General features: G+C 38.3%; 1 pseudogene; it reads left to right on the top strand.

Annotated features, from left to right (window-relative positions):
* The first annotated feature begins 470 nt into the window (after positions 1 to 470).
* LOC100984591 (28 kDa heat- and acid-stable phosphoprotein-like) lies at positions 471 to 6,816 on the top strand (annotated as a pseudogene).
* Positions 6,817 to 11,985: the final 5,169 nt, after the last annotated feature.

Below are 11,985 nucleotides of genomic sequence, written 5' to 3'. Positions count from 1 at the left end.
ATATTATAATGTCTGCTATACTAGAGAGTTGGAAGTACTAGAGAGGGAGAGTTTATCTCCAGAGGGTGATATTATTTTAATGGTTATATAAGGAAATATCTTCACATCTCATCAAAGTGACAAGGTTTCCTGGTTATAAATAAATGTTTTCCCAAAATGACCAGAGCAAAAGCATAATTTAAAATACATCAAAAAAGCCAACCCTCCCCCCACAGTAAAAAAAAAAAAAGGCAGGGTCATGCATCATGTATACTAAAATGGGATGGACAGGGAAGAAAAAAAAAATCAAAATGAGAAAAGAAGGGAGGGAAAAAAGGGATAAGATGACAAAAGAAATAAGAGAAAAGACTCAATACAGAAGGCAGGACAGAGGCTAAGAAAAACGAAAATGATCAGTGTCAGTACACAGTAAAGAAACCCTAGAGCTGGCCAAGTCCTGATGCTAACAGCAGGACACTGAGATACCTGCAATGGGAGTCCATAAGCCACAGCAAAGCACAGAAGAACAAGATAAGAGGGCCACCAATTCAGCAAGCATGATCAGGGGTGATGTACTGGGACATACAGGAAAAGGACAACAAAGAGACTGAAAATGACACAAGGGTTTAGCTAACTCTGGTGACTGAACTCTTGCCAAAACCTGTGGGAAATCAGACTAGCCACCTCAAAAAAAAAAAAAGGTAGTTTTTATATAACCAACTTAGAGATACAATTGTATGTGTGTTTTTAAATTGTCCGTTTTATATCTAATTTAAATGCATACTCGACTTCAGTTATCTTAATTTTTGGTGATTGTTGACAGTTTATAGAGAACAAATACACAAACTTCACAGTGACTCACTATTTATTGGCAACTCCAAAATACCTCTTGTATCATAATCCAGATTTGTTATATTAGTTAACAGAGTGATAAATAAGTTCAAGTCCAAAGGATGTAATTTCATAAAATTAATGGTTAAATTTATGAATATTTATTTGAATATTCAATTACACTTATTGCTCTTTCCTAAAACTTGTGAAAAAAAGTGGTTATATAAATGATAAGAAGGAGACATCATGTAGACAATAGAATTAAGGATTATAAAAAAGGAAATCATTAAGTATGCTGTATCAGAGAAATTCTAGGCTTGGTAGTATGTGTTGTTCTTGGATGATGTGTTCCATTGTTGGTAAAAATCTAAAAACTGAAAAACATACAGAATGATGAAAATAATTGTTAAAAATCTTGTTTATAATTTAAGAAGTACATGTGGTTGTTGTTGTTTTAGTCCTCTGGAAAGAGAACTACATTGTCTAATATATACCCCTTGTTCTAATTATTGCCTTTTAATATTGGTATGAGATCTGAGACTTTTAACACCATATTTATATGCAATCAATTACATAAAATTAAGAATCAATTTTTATTTATTCTCAACTTTTTCCGTTTTACTAAAATTCTCATTTTAAAATTTTAAACACATATGAGTTATGTTAATTTCTAGAAATTCTTGTCAATTGTCTCGTCACTGAACTGATAACCAGATTGTTCTCTAGATCAAGCTGACTATGCCTTTTCCTATAGATCTGGTTATAGGACAACTGTACACAGGCAGACAGCTTTAGGGTTTAGAGTAGAATATCTCATCTTTAATAACACTAAACCTCATAAGTATTTGCTTTTATTGCTGGCTCTGTTTTAATATTTTGATTGCACATCACCAAATAAAAATTGCTTTTGAGCAAAATGCTTAGAAGTATGATACTAGTTTGTGTTCACTTTGAAAACAAACAAAAACAAACATGATACAAAACAGAAGTAGAGACTCATTTTTAAGAGCATCCAATTTTAAGCTCAAATTTAGTCTCTTCTAATTTCACATACACACAAATATATGCAATTGTGAAAAAAGGTACATTTTCAAGATACCATAGAACAGAGAATAAAGATATCCAATAAATATAATGTGGTAAAAATATATTGGTTTATGAACTATGGAGTTGGGTTAAGAAAATATATTTAGTGAAATCATTACTAGAATTAGTTTATGACTGTCCATTACTCTTCCAAAAATTCAGAAAGAAATGTGTTATATTGTCTAAAGTTTTTCCACTTTCCTAGATAAATAAGTTTCTTACTAATCAGAAAATTGGACATTTATAATTCTGCTGTACATAGACAGTTGTATAGGGTAACAAGAGCAGTGTTTCCTAAAATCAAACCATGTAAGTGTATGTATATGAAAGTTAGAAGAGACTACAGGAAAAAGAAGAGAGGGCTAAAGACAGCAATGTGCACTGGGTATTAATATATTTCTGCTACTCTCTCTCTCATTTCAGAGTATTAAGAAATAGGAAGCACAACTGTACACTGGCAGACAACTTTAGAGTTTAGAGTAGAATATCTCATCTTTAATAACACTAAACCTATAAGTATTTGTTTTTGTTGCTATCTCTGTTTTAAAGTAGAAATATTTCCCACCTTGAGACAACAAAGATAACCTAGAAAAATATCAGTAGAAATGAGATCATGATGGAAATCATGTCAATCACTTTGCTCTACAGCTGGAAACCTACAAAAGGTGAAGCCCACTGTCATTGGTAAACAGTAAGTGAGTCAAAGACTACTCATTTGGTCCATCTCTTGAAAATTCTAATTTAAGATAGACTCAATCTTTTTAAGACTAAAGATGAAAAATGACCCCTGAGGCAAATATTATAATATAGGTTTTAAGATTATCATGTCAAAAAATCAAAAAGAGCATATCAGCAAAAAATGTTCATGGGATTTAGAATAAACTTTTACAAAACTGTTCAGCATCCTCAAGTTAATTTCCCTGCAGGAACATCAAATTAAACAACTATCCATATGAGAAATCACCTTCACAAGAATTAAAAAATCAGATGAGAGATCATAGTAGGTTGTTTTAGCATAACAAGAAAAGACACACTGAAGAGAGTAGGAAGGGCAGTTTCACATTGCCTACACCACACTGCTCCAACCCCTGGCAGGGTAATAGGGACAGAAAACCCGTGTGCTTGTGGGAGGGAGAAGGAAGTGAGTGTAGGACTTTACACTGTAACTCAGTGCTGGCTCCATCGTAATGGAACACAGCACTGGGTAGAATTCTGTGGTCCTTGATTTCAGGCTGGTGCCCATGAAGGAAACACTTAAATCTGCTCAAAGCTAGAGGGGAATCTCCCTCTTCTGCTGGAGGAAATTGAGTACCTGCCTACTTCACTACCAACTGAATAAAGTGGCTTCCAGTACCAAATAATTTTTTAATTTTTTTTATTTCAATAGGTTTTTCAGGAACAGGTAGTATTTGGTTAAATCATTAAGTTGTTTAGTGATAATTTCAGAGATTTTGGTGCAAATAAATTTTAGTGGCAGACATCCTGTAGTGACTGACCATGGTTCTTGGTCAAATGTCAGTGTCGCTCTGCTCTAGGAGGTTGTGAGCTCAGGGTGTAATTCAGTGTAACACCAGGTTCACTGGCCACAGGAGTACCTGCATCACCCCTCCTCCATCTCCAAGCAGTGCATCATGGAGAGAGACGCCATTTGGCGGAAGAAGAGAGACATCCACAGGGGACTTTACCTTAAAACCTAGTACCAGCACCACAATAGTAAGGCAGCCCTGGAAAGAGCCCCCAAACCCTTAATTTCAGGCTCTTGCCCCTGAAGAGGGCTTTTAAACCTATCCTGGGCCAGAAGGGAATGCATTACTGAGTGGATTCACCACTAGCTGACTACCGTGGCCTCAGGAATTGAACAAATAGTGGTCACAGTCTTTGGACTATCCCTAGGACTTTATTGGTTTGGGAGGCCATGGGCTTGTGGTGTGGTGCTAGCAGTGGTCACAGGAGTGCCCATATCATTCCTCCCTCAACTCCAGGCATCTCAGAACATCATGAGACTTCATTTGCTTAGAGAACAAAGAGGCAAGTGAGCAAGGGACTTTACTTGGGATCCCAGGAAATTTTTCCTAATCTTCACCAAGCCCATCAGGGCTGAGTATGTAGGAATCTGCACTTAGCATGCCCTTTTGTGTGGAAATAGTTGCAGCAACAACAGGCTTAGGAAACTCAACAATTAGTCCCCTTTGAACTCTTGGAAAGTCCTTTGGAAAAGGACAAATACAAATAAGGTGAGATGTGAAGGTTAGATTAATATCTAATTCTTCAATGCCCAAGCAGTAACAAACATTCGCAAACATTAATAAAATTTTGGAAAATATAACCTCACCAAATGAACTAAATAAGACACCATAATCAGCCCTGTAGGGATGAAGATATGTAACTTCTCTGACAGGGAATTAAAATTCGTTGTTTTGAGAAAGTTCAATGAACTTCAGGAAAACATGCAAATATACACACATAAATAATTTGTTAATTTATTATAAATATTTAACAAAAAGATTGAAATAATTTTAAAATGTCAAATGGAAATCCTGTAGCTAAAAAATACAATTGACAAAGTGAAATTAAATAAACGTCACAACAGCAGAATTGATCAAACAGAAAAAAATAATTGGTAAGCTCAAAGACAGGCTATTTAAAATACAAAGTCAAGACCACAGCCGCGGAGCCGCGATCCCTAAAGGAGGGAGAAAGGGAGGCCACAAAGGCCAGGCGAGGCAGTATACAAGCCCTGAGGAGATTGAAGCGCAGCTGCATGCTGAGAAGCAGAAGGCCAGGGAAGAAGAGGACCAAAAAGAAGGTGGAGATGGGGCTGCAGGTGACCCCCAAAAGGAGAAGAAATCTCTAGACTCAGATGAAGAGTGAAGATGAAGAAGGTGACTACCAGCAAAAGTGCAAAGGCGTCGAAGGGCTCAGAGACATCGAGAACCCCAACCGGGTGGCACAGACAACCAAAAAGGTCACACAACTGGATCTGGACGGGCCAACAGAGCTTTCGAGGAGAGAACGAGAAGAGATTGAGAAGCAGAAGGCAAAAGAGCGTTACATGAAAATGCACTTGGCCGGGAAGTCAGAGCAAGCCAAGGACGACCTGGCCCAGCTGGCCATCATCCGGAAACAGTGGGAGGAGGCTGCCCGGAAGAAGGAAGAGGAAAGAAAAGCAAAAGACTATACCACATTGTCAGGAAAACGAATGCAGTCACTCTTCCTGTATAAGTAACCGCAACCCGTGGGAGGAGATGCCGGGGACCTGGGCCGCGCTGCCAGGACCTCTGCTGTGTCTCGCCCACCCTGTGCCCTGGCGCCGCTTCAACAGCCCCTCACGGCCAGGAGCCCCCCATGGCCTGGGGTCTCCTCTTCATCTTGGCACATAAATTGTTTGGGGGATGTGGCGAGGCGCTGGGGCAGGGGCAGCTGCTATCTTTGAGACAGAAAGATGCAGGACAGCATTTCATATATAACCATTTGAATGTTTTCACTGTTTTTACAATTCAGAGCCCTTGCTGGGGGGTGCCTGGGAGATGGGGTAAGAAGAGCTTTCATTTGTCTGATAGATAGCACTTAAGGGGGTGGTTGTCCCAGGAGGCAGCTGCTGACGGGTTTGCTACGCCCAGCCCCGGACTGTGTTGTCTGGGTGCTCATTCAGAGAGAGGCTGTCATCTGGGAGCCCGTGTCCCTGTGTCCTCAAGGGTCATGGCTTGTTCCTGGTCAGTCCTATCTGACCGAAGCCTCGCCTGTCTGCCCTTCTCTGACCGGTTCCTACCCACCTGGCCGGGGCCAGTGCCCCTTTTTAACCCTACCCATTGATCATTTCAAGAAACCTCTGTTTACTGTGTGGCACCCAGGCAAAACATGCTCCACAAATTCAACTTGTATATTTGGCAGATTAAACTAGACATTATCGAAAAAAAAATAAAAATAAAAATAAAAAAAGTCAAAAGAAATAGAAAAAGAATGATAAAAAATAGAGAATGAATATGAGATCTAGAAAATAGCCTCAAAAGTGCAAATATAACAGTGATTACCTTAAAAAGAGAGTAGAGAAAAGATAGGGGTATAAAGTTTATTCAAAAATTAACAGAGAACTTTGCAAACCTAGCAAAATATATTAATATCCAGGTGCAAGAAGACCAACAATCAACAAACAGACTCAATCCAAATAAGACAACTCTAAGGTGTCAAACTCTCAATGGTCAATGAAAAAGAAAGGACACTAAAAGAAGCAAGAGAAAAAAAGCAAATATAAAGGAATTCAGAAACAACTGGCAACAGACTTCTTGGTGGAAATGCTATGGGTCAGAAGGGAGAATGAAATATTTAAACTGCTGAAGAAAAATAAACTAAAAACCAAAAAATACTGTACCTAGCAGAGCTAGCCTTTAAATATGAAGGATAAACTTAAAAAAACTTTCCAGAACAAAATAAAATTTTATTAAAAATTTTCACATTAAAGAAAAGCCCAAGAACTGATGACTACACTGCTGAATTCTAACAATCATTCAAAGAAGAACTAATATAAATTCAACTCTAACTTTTCAAGAAAATTGAAAAGGAGGGAATCTTTTCAACTCATTTTATGAGGCCAACATTTTCCTGATACCAAAACCAAAGACACAACAAAAATAGAAAACTAAACATCAATATCACTGATGAACATAGATGAAAAAATCTTCCACAAATTCTTGCACACTGAATTCAACAACACATTTAAAAGATCATTCACCATGATAAAGTGTAAAACATCCCATAGATGAGTGATCAATACACATGAAAGAAAATGTGATACATTGAATTAGCAGTCAAAAACAAAATTCAAATAATAATCTCAATAGATGCTAAAAACGGATTTGAGAAAATTAAACATCCTTTTATAATTAAAAAAACGCTAAAAAACTGGGTATAGAAGGAACATAGCTCAAAATAATGAAGGTCATACATGACAAGCCTATAGCTAACATTATATTGAGAAAAAAATGAGTTTTTCTTTAAGATTTACAACAAGGCGAGGAAGCCTGCTTTTATCATTTTTATTCAGTACAGTACTGAAAGTCCTAGGCAGAGAAATTAGATAAGGGAAACAAATAAAGGGCATCAAAATTGGAAAGATAGAATTCAATTGTTCCCTGTGTGCAGACACTATGATCTTATATTTAGGAAAAATGAAAGACTCCACCTAAATAATCTTAGAACTGATACATTAATTCAATAAAGTTACAAGATACAAAATTAACATGTACAAATCAGTAGTGTAAGTCACAGCAAACAATCTGGAAAAAAAGTTTAAAAAGCAATTCTATTTACAATAGCTACAAAATATACTTAGGAATAAATGTAACCAAAGAATTAAAAGATCTTTGAATAAAAACTATAGAACATCAATAAAAGAAATTGAAGAGGACACAAAAAGGTAGAAAGCTGTTGCATGTTCATGGATTGGAAAAAATAATACTGTTAAAATGTCCATAATATCCAAAATGATCTATATTTTCAATGTAATCCCTATCAGAATAGCAATAACATTCTTCTTAGAAGTGAAAAAAATCATAAATTTTGTATAAAACCATGAAATACTTGAAAAGTCAAAGCAACCCTGAGCAAAAATAGCAAAGCTGGAGGTATTATACTAACAGACTTCAAAATATACTACAGAGCTATACTAATCAAAACAGAAAGGTACTGGTATGAAAACAGGCACAAAGACCAATGAAACAGAATAGATAACTCAGAAATGAATCCATTCATTTGCAGCCAACTCATTTTTACAAAACTCACCAAGAACATACTATGGGAAAAGGAAAATCTATCCAATAAATGGTTCTGGGAAAACTGAATATCCATGTACAGAAGAATGAAACTGGACTACTATCTCTCACTGTATTAGTCCATTTTTATATTGCTATAAGGAACTATCAGAAACTGGGTAATTTATGAAGAAAAAAAGGTTTAATTGACTCACAGTTCTGCAGGCTTAACAGGATATATGACTGGGAGGCCACAGGAAATGTACAATCATGGCAGAAAGCAAAGGGGAAGGAATACCTTCTCACATGGTGGCAGGAGAGAGAGTGGAAAGGAAGTGCCACACACTTTCAAACAACCAGATCTCATGAAAACTCACTCACTTTCATGAGAACAGCAAGGGGGAGTTCTGCCCCCATGATTCAATCACCTCTCAATAGGCCCCTTCCCCAAAATATGGGGGTTACAATTTGAGCTAAAATTTTGGTGGGGACACAGAGCCAAACTATATCAATCCACCTCTGGTCCCTCCCAAATCTTATGTCTTTCTTACATTTTAAAATACAATCATGCCTTCCCAAGAGTTCCCCAAAGTCTTAACTCATTTCAGCATTAACTGAAAATTCCAGTCCAAAATCTCATCTGAGACAAGTCCTTTCTGCCTATGAGCCTGTAAAATAAAAAAAGAAATTAGTTACTACCAAGATCCAATGGAAGTACAAATATTGAGTAATTGTTCCCATTCCAAAAGGGAGAAATTGGCCTGAACAAAGGGCCTACAGATCCCATGCAAGTCTGAAACCCAGCAGGGCAATTATTAAATCTTAAAGCTCCAAAATAATCTTATTTGACTCCATGTCTTACATCCTGGGCATGCTGATGCAAGGAGTGGGCTACCAAGACCTTGGGCAGCTCTGCTCTTATAGCTCTGCAGGGTACAGCCCCTGTGGCTGCTTTCATGGGCTGGCTTTGAATGCCTGCACCTTTTCCAGACACATGATTCAGCTCCATTCTAGAGTCTAGAGGACAGTTGTGCTCTCCTCACAGCTCTACTAGGCAGTGTCCCAGTGAGGACTCTGTGTGGGGACTCCAAACCCACATTTTCTCTCTGCACTGACCTAGTAGAAGTTCTCCATGAGGGCTCTGACTCTGTAGCAGACTTCTGCCTGGACATGAGGTATTTCCATACATCCTCTGAAATCTAGATGGAGGTTCCCAAACCTCAATTCTTGCCTTGTGTGCACTCACAGGTTCAACACCACATGGAAGCCACCAAGGCTTTTGGCTTGCACCCTCTGAAGCCATGGCCTAAGCTGTACCTTTGCCCCTTTTAGCCAGAGTTGGAGCTGAAGTTGTTGGGATGCAGAGTACCATGTCCCAAGGCTGCACAGAGCAGCAAGGCTCTTGGCCTGGCCACACAAAACCATTTTCCCTTTTAAACCTTCAATCCTATGATGAGAAGCAGTGCTGTGAAAATCTCTGAAATGCCCTGGAGACATTTACTCTATTGTCTTTGCTATTAACATTAGGCTTCTCTATACTGATGCAAATTTCTGCAGCAGGCTTGAATTTCTCTCCAGAAAATGAGTTTTCATTTCTACCACATGGTCGGGCTGCAAATTTTCCAAAATTTTATACTTTGCTTCCCTTTAAACACAAGTCCCAATTTCAGATCATATCTTTGTGAACACATATGACTATATGCTGTTAGGAGCAGACAGGCCACAACTTGAATGCTTTGCTCCTTAGACATTTCTTCTGCTAGATAGTCTAAATCATTTCCCTCAAGTTCGTAGTTACACAGGTCTCTAAGGCAGGGGCAAAATACTGCCAGTATCTTTGCTTAATCATAGAGAGAGTGACATTTATTCCAGTTTCTAATAAGTTCCTCATCTCCATGTGACAACTGCTCAGCCTGGACTTTATTGTCCATATTACTATTAGCATTTTGGTCAAAACCATTCAACAAGTCTCTAGAAAGTTCCAAATTTTCCTACATCTTCTTATCTTCTTCTGAGCCCTCCAAACTGTTCCACTGTCTACCTCTTACCCAGTTCCAAAGTTGCATTCTCATTTTCAGGTATCTTTAAAGCAGTGTTCCACTCTCCTGGTACCAATTTTCTGTATAAGTCTGTTTTTACACTGGTATAAAGAACTGATACGGGGTAATTTATGAATAATAGAGGTTTAATTTACTCACAGTTCCACAGGTTTAAGAGGAGACATGACTGGGAGGTGTCAGGAAACTTACAATCATGATGGAAGGTGAAGGGGAAGAAAATACCCTATTCACATGGCGGCAGGAGAGAGAGAGAGTAGAGGGGGAAAGTGCCACACATTTTCAAACAATCAGATCTTACAAGAGCTCACTCACTATCACAAGAACAGGAAGTGAGAATTCTCCCATGATTGAATCACCTCCCACTAGGCCCCTTCCCTGGAATGTGGGGATTACAATTTGAGATGAGATTTGGGTGGGGATACAGAGCCAACCCATATCACTCACTATATACAAAAATAAACTCAACATGGATTAAAGACTTAAATGTAATATATGAAAGAAACAAAAGCAAAAATTGATAAATGGGTTACATCAAGCTAAAAAGCTGCACAGCAAAAGAAGCCATCAACAACGTGAAGCGACAACACACACAATGGAAAAATATTGACAATCTATCCATCTGACTAGGGATTAATAACAGAATATATAAAGAACTGAAACAACTAAATAGGAAAAACAAACCAAATACTATGAAATTCAAATAACTCAATAGCAAAATAAAATTCAAATAATTCAATTTAAAATGAGTCAAAGAGCTTAATATACATTTCTTAAAAGAAGTCACATAAATGTTCAACAGATATTTAAAATTGCTGAACATCACCAATCATGAAGTAAATGCAAATCAAAACCTAAATCAGATGTCATCTCACCCTAGTTATAATGGCTATTATAAAAATAAATAAACAAAAAAATAACATGCTGGTGAGGATGCAAAGAAGAATAAACTCTTAAATGTTTTTGGTGGGAATGTAAATTAGTACAGCCATTAAGACAAAGAATGTGAAGCTTTCTCAAAAAACTAAAAATAGAACTACCATATGATCCAGCAATTCCACTGCTGCATATATAAATCTGAAAGAAAGTCAGTATATCAAAGAGATCTGCACTCTCTTGCTTATTGCAGCACTATTTACAATAGCCAAGATAATCAATCCACCTGTGTGCATCAACAGATGAATAGATAAAGAAAATGTGTTATATATACAGAGTGAAATACTATTAAGTCATAAAAAAGAAAATCCTATTTTGCAGTAACACAGATGGAACTGGTGAACATTATAAGTGAAATAAACCAGGCACAGAAAGAAAAATATTGTATGTTCTGACTCATATGTGGGAACCATAACAATTGATTTTATAGACATGGTGAGTAGAATAGTTGTTACCTGAGGCTGGGAAGGGTAAGAAGGAAGCAGGTATGAAAAAAGATTGATTAATGTGTACAAAAATGCAGTTAAATAGGAGAAAAAAGTTCTAGTGTTCAATAACATAGTAGGGCAACTATAGCTAACAAAACTGTATTGTATGGGGTGGGACTAAGATGGCCGACTAGAAGCAGTGGCTTTCAGAGGTTCCCACCCAAAAAAATCATAATAAGCCTGTGAATCTTTCACCAGTAACCAGGGTATTTGGGTTGTCACATCAAAATTGACTAGAAGGCTGGAGTGACTCATGGAGAGAAGGAAGAACAGTGTGGTGCAATGGACCACCTGAGAGCCACCTGGGGAAGGGGAAACCCCTGCCTCTAGCCAACAGAGGTGTGAGTGAGCCTACTACTCAACAGGGGAAACTGCTTTTTCCATGGAACTGTGCAGCTCACGGATCAAAAGATCCCACTCATGAATCCATGCCACTGGGGCCTGGTGTCCCAACCCCGAAATGCACAAATTCTTGCAGCCTTCCAGCTGGAATCTGCTTAAGCCTACTGAACTCCCAGGGGAAGGGGTGACCAGCACCCACTATGGCTGCCTGCTGTCTAAGCCATTTGAGATCCTTGAGGGAGGGGCAGCAGACAGCGCTGGGACTTAAAACTGCCTAACATGCCAAGATCCCTGGGTGAGGGAAGGGCGGCACCCATTTCTATAGTTCCAGGCTGCATTTTTCCCCTGTTGGAGCCAGGGAGGCTGGAAGGCCTGGTCCCAAGACTTGTTCCTACAGCCCAACACCCAGCTGTGGCAGTCAGAGTGTCTCTTCAGGTGTCTCTTGAGGTCAGAGGTCTCAGAGGAAGGAGATGGCACCCATTTTTGCTGTTCTCCAGCCTCCTTAGGTGACATCAGATA

The sequence above is a fragment of the Pan paniscus genome, chromosome 4 (genome assembly GCF_029289425.2).
Source record: "Pan paniscus chromosome 4, NHGRI_mPanPan1-v2.0_pri, whole genome shotgun sequence".
In the NCBI taxonomy this organism is placed as follows: Eukaryota; Metazoa; Chordata; class Mammalia; order Primates; family Hominidae; genus Pan; species Pan paniscus.
The sequence above is the reverse complement of the archived record's forward strand: the minus strand, read 5'-3'. Positions and strand labels throughout refer to the sequence as shown.